This window comes from Lagopus muta, chromosome 2 (assembly GCF_023343835.1).
Source record: "Lagopus muta isolate bLagMut1 chromosome 2, bLagMut1 primary, whole genome shotgun sequence".
In the NCBI taxonomy this organism is placed as follows: domain Eukaryota; kingdom Metazoa; phylum Chordata; class Aves; order Galliformes; family Phasianidae; genus Lagopus; species Lagopus muta.
In genome coordinates this window covers 98,765,952-98,771,078 of record NC_064434.1, presented here as the reverse complement: position 1 = coordinate 98,771,078, position 5,127 = coordinate 98,765,952, and the positions used below count along the sequence as shown (strand labels likewise).

Genomic DNA, 5,127 nt, shown 5'->3' with positions numbered 1-5,127 from the left:
TGCTGCATAATAAAAAGAAACTGGTTGCAGCAATTATTGTATTCTGAGGAGAAGGCTGCCTGGTACACAAGTGCCCTCACAGTAGGGAAAGGAAGGAAAATGGACTGCCCTAGGCTTTGATCAACTTAGAGAAAGTGCTACTCTATGAACCAGATATATTGCAAAAATGTTGAATAAACATGTCCTAATAAAAGTGATACTATAAACCTTAACATATGTTGTTTCAGTTTTAGGGACACAAAGGCAGTTAAGATAAAATGTACTCCTCTGTAAAAGTGTAGTATGTAGGAGGTAACAATGCAATAAATGATACTGGGCAATGCAGAATATAGAAAGAATGGCTAGATTCTGTGCCAACTGCCTGCTGATAAAGCTGGGACACTTAGCATGCTTAGCTGTATGATGAGGTTTTGGTATAATAAAATATCAAAATGTCCCATATTGGGTATGCAGTGTCTGGAGAAGTTTCATTTGACTTACTTTTTGAAGTAACAGCTGCCTACAGCAGAAATCACGTGGACCAGCAAGTATTCAAGGATTTGAGAAGCAGGTTGGCACCAAACTTGACAAAATATGATCTAAAATCATTTAAGCATTTTGAATACTTGTTACATGTTAAATGATTTGGATTCCAGCTGTTGCTTGCATGTTATCAGCAGGACAGAGTAATCAGGCATGCTCATGTTAACCTTCATCCCAGTTGCCATCTCATGGGATCCGCATGTATCTGCAGTGCTACTTCAATGGTGTGAAAACTGTTCAGAAGTGCTCAGTTTTCTGATCAGCAGAAACAGAGCCACTGTTGGTTAACATCCATGTGCACTCCACATTGCCTCCACTTGTCCATTACTCAGGGTTTTTCATCCAAATGTTGTATCTGTCCTGCCACCAACTTCTAGAACAAAATTAATTAATTTGATAAAGAACATTATGAATTTTGAACCAAGTCTACATTGAAGCTGAATTTTCAGTATGAAAGTTGAAATATTTTCAACCAGCAAAACAAAAGTATATGCCATCTTAGTTATTCATGTATGTATCTAGTTAGGGTGCAGGAATAATATCATTTGATTTGCAAAACTGCATGTCAGCTACCCGTCTGACTAGAAAAACACAAACTCTAAACTGCCATTCTTCACAGATTGCCATAGGATAATGAACTTATTGTTAGCCAAGAGTCATTCACTGATGAAATAACAAACAGAAAAAACTGAACAGCAAGTGCATTTGATAAGTTCTAGAATTCATCACTTAGCTGTCAGAAACAGCTGCAGGAAGAAACCCGTATGCATTTTAAGAAATCTTCTTACAGAGAGCTATATAATCCATACAAATATCTCACTGTTTCTCCTACCCAAACACATTAAATTCATGGCTTTATTCCAGTGACTCTGAATAATTTAATAATACATGATTTTTAAATGGACAAGGAAATGTTACCCTTTTAATATCCTATTTTCCAGATTCTGAAAGTGACATTTCTGAGCTGAATTGCAATACCTGTACTTAGATCACTTTTTCTGCATTTCTGCTGACAGCACTCGCTCGCTTTAGCCAGCACTTTTACCAACCCACAGAAGAGCTAGTTGAGGACCAAGATAACTGTAGCTTGCAAGACTGTATTGCTGGGGAGAAAACAAAACAAAACAAAACAACAACAAAACTGCTGTAGCAAACTGGTCTCAATAGGGATTGGCTGTTCTGTTGAGATTTTAATGTATGTGTCTGAGCTGGTTATTTCCATCTTTAATTTCATTATTTTATATTGCAAAATGTTAGGTTTTACACAAGCAAATCTAGGATGTCTGAGTATGATTTTTGATCTCTTGCACATTAATTATCCTATATATGTTACATTAAATGACATGTTATTAGTCTACCATTTAACTACGTGGCATCACCTTTCTTACTGCATAAAGGTAATTTTTCTTTTATTTTGTTCATATATGTAAAGAGAGCTAATAATTTTTTGCTAGTTAAGAACACTTACCTTCATGAATCAAATAAGTGGTCATCAAACTCACAAAACATCACCTGAACTTCTCAAAGTTCTTAATGTTTACTGCATTTTTCTACTGCTTCCACATGCAGGCATAAGCACTTTCTCCAGGTTGCAACAAAGTTTCAGAGGTATCTATAACGTGCAGCGTCAGAGATGAGCTAACAGCTCCACGGTTTCTCTACCAGGATTTTGCTAGCACTCCAAGACAAGCCAGTAGCAGCTGGGCACAGCTTTGGTGGGCCCAGTTTTGTGTCTGCCCCTGCACAAGAGGCCTGGGTCTTCCTAGAGGCTGAGGCCTGTGCTGCAGTTCCTCTCCAACAGCTGCTGGGGCTGATTAGGCAGATCTTCCCAGCTGGGGCTGCTAACTTGCCCTGCTGGCTGCAGTTTGTACATGCGGGCATGGCAGACATTATTTCTGGCTCTGTCTGTGATTTATCAGCCACTTTCTGAAAACTGCCAGCTCCTAGTGGGTGTCTGCACTCCCCTCCGTTTTTCCTGGCTCAGGAATCCCCAGGTATGCAGCCACAAGCTGCTAGCCCTACTCTGCACCAGAACGGGCCTTGCACCAGAGCTGGTCGCCTCGGTGAGTGGCCATCTTGCTGCAGTGAGACACAGCTGCACTGCTTAGTCACTTTCTGCACATTTCTGGGGTTTGAAAAGTGCCTTAAACTCACGTCTGTGAAGCCAGTACATTTAGGTCAGTGCAGTGTAAAATATAGCTTTGAAAGATCACTCTTCTATAAATCTATCTGGGTGTTTGTTTGTTTTCTTTGCTGTTAAACAATTTCATCCATGTTGTGTAGTTAGAAACCAGCTTCAGAAGTAACTGTATGCTTAAAAATAACTGCTAACGGCTATCGAGCTCAGCTAAAAGCCTGTCTGATGAGACTTCTTACAGTTCTAATGTACTACACCTAATTTCTCAGCAGCAGATAATTCTTCTGGTAAGTGTTAATTTCCTAATTTTGAAAAGAAAGAACCAAGATTTTTGCATTTCTAGTCACTTTCCCATTGCCATCAACTGATCCAGTGACAAAACTGGATTAGGAAAATCCAGTTACTAACTTCCATTCTAAAATACAATCTGACAAAGCAAACAAGGGAATATTTGGTTACAAACCCTTACTGCTCTCTAAAGTAATGTAATACAGCATTCTTATTAAAAGAGTGCTCAGTCTTTATAGAAAAAAAGTTATGTAGAAGCATTAGCTATAATTAGAAGTAAAACCTTACGATTAATTATGATTAGCATACATAAATATTATATGAATAAATATTATTCTTGAGATTCTCAATTATGTATAATAAATAGACAATGTTTTATTGAAATTTGCTTTTTAATGGATCAACTGTTTATTTTATTCTCAACAAGAGAATCACTATTGAAAAGGTTATGGGATTATGGTAATATGCCTGAAACTCACTGGATAAGTAGTTGTGTCATTCCTTAAGAAAATACTGCTATCAAGTACAACAACAACAACAAAAAAGCCACTAACTTTAAGTAAATTGTCAGTTTATGCCCAGGATACTTTAGTAGTTACCTTGCTTATGATCACTGAACGTGATTGCAATGAATAGTACCTCTGGCCTGAATTGCTTAAAAATAAAAAAATAATTAAAAAAAGGGTCTGCCACTTTAATAAGTAAAATATTGGAAAAAATTAACTTGACATTTGAAGAGGGTGAGAAAGTGTCAAGAAATAATTATTATTGTGCATTATCTTTTGTGATCTTCCTTAACCAAGCCTGATACTTTTTCTATCATTTGTCTAGAGTTTCCATTCACTAAACTGGCTACAGTTAGTAATAAACAGTTGCACATGAAATGACACATCTGCTTCTGCTACACTTTTGTCCCTGCCCCCCAGCTGAGTTGTTCAACGTATGAAAAATTTTACTACAAGTTTTTACGTGTATGTATGTATAAGCATCTGAGAAAACCAGGACAGTGATTTCTAAGGTGCCTGCAAAATGCTGTCTTAAGAGGCTACCAAATTCTTCAGCGCTGCCAATTTACTACGTATTTGATACAAAATTGATATCTTTTATCCAATCCCAAGGCCAGTTACAGCTGCCTCTGCAAAATGAAGTACTCCTAAAGCCATTTTACTTAAATGGGGAAGCTTTCTTTATACAGAAGGATCCAATGTAACTAAGCACCACTGAGCCTGTCCTGCTTCACACTTCGTGCATCTGCCCCATGTCTCCCTGATTCATCTCGGTCAGCAGGGAGCCTGTGCACTGCTGCCATCAGCTGTCTAAAGGGCTTTTCCTTCTGTAGCACAGTTATTGAGCCATAAGTTTTGCTAAAGCCAGGAAGTACAGAGATGGCCTTCTAAATTTTAAGACCTTACTTTATTATTTGAACTTGCTTGCACTGATATAAATAGTGGTTAAATCTGGTGCTGTGTGCACAAACATTTTATATCCTGGTGTTAAATCATACTAGAAGCAGAACATTTTTTTTTTCAAATTAATAATGTAATGTAATGTCTTTATCCAGAGGCTGACATAACTTCTAAAAGCATGTTTTAGAGAACGTAGACTGAGCAGCATAAGAGCTCTCTCAAGCACTGATCGTACAACAGGAGAGCAATATGGTTTGACCTTCAGATGCTATTGTGTTCTCATATTCTAGTTACAGCCATTTCAAAAAATCTTAGGATTTACTTTTGAATTGAAAATTGGTTTCAGTGCAATCTGCAGACAGAAAACATTAACATGATGTGGAATAACACTATGCTGTCATGCACTGTGCAATATCTGATAGCCTTTCTTGTTTAGAAGGAAGCTGAAATGGATCAGAGCACTGTTTCCTGACTGTGATAAAAAACATGTGAAGTTCTGTAATTAACATTTTTAACCTCTTTATGTATTTCTAAACTGAGGGGGAAAAAATCTTGAAAAAAAAAAAAATCCTGAACAAGTTATTCTCATACAGTTATCTAACTATGTAGATTTTATTTTCTGTTACGTGTTTTACATTTGAGTAGAATCAGAAAATGTTAGATAGTGTTCAGGTCTGAGAATGGATATTTTCTCATAACTGTTTTCTATAAGTCATGTGAACCAAATACAGAGCATGGAAATTATTAGACTGGGCTGATAGGCATGTATATGCA

The 5,127-nt window shown here is 37.2% G+C and overlaps 1 long non-coding RNA gene across 1 annotated transcript; it reads right to left on the bottom strand.

Annotated features, from left to right (window-relative positions):
- Positions 1-466: 466 nt before the first annotated feature.
- On the bottom strand, positions 467-2,266 carry LOC125689395 (uncharacterized). The gene is made up of 3 exons (XR_007375238.1): positions 1,991-2,266; positions 1,501-1,625; positions 467-895 (listed from the first exon to the last, which is right to left on the bottom strand). It is a non-coding gene; the product is annotated as an uncharacterized LOC125689395 (long non-coding RNA).
- Positions 2,267-5,127: the final 2,861 nt, after the last annotated feature.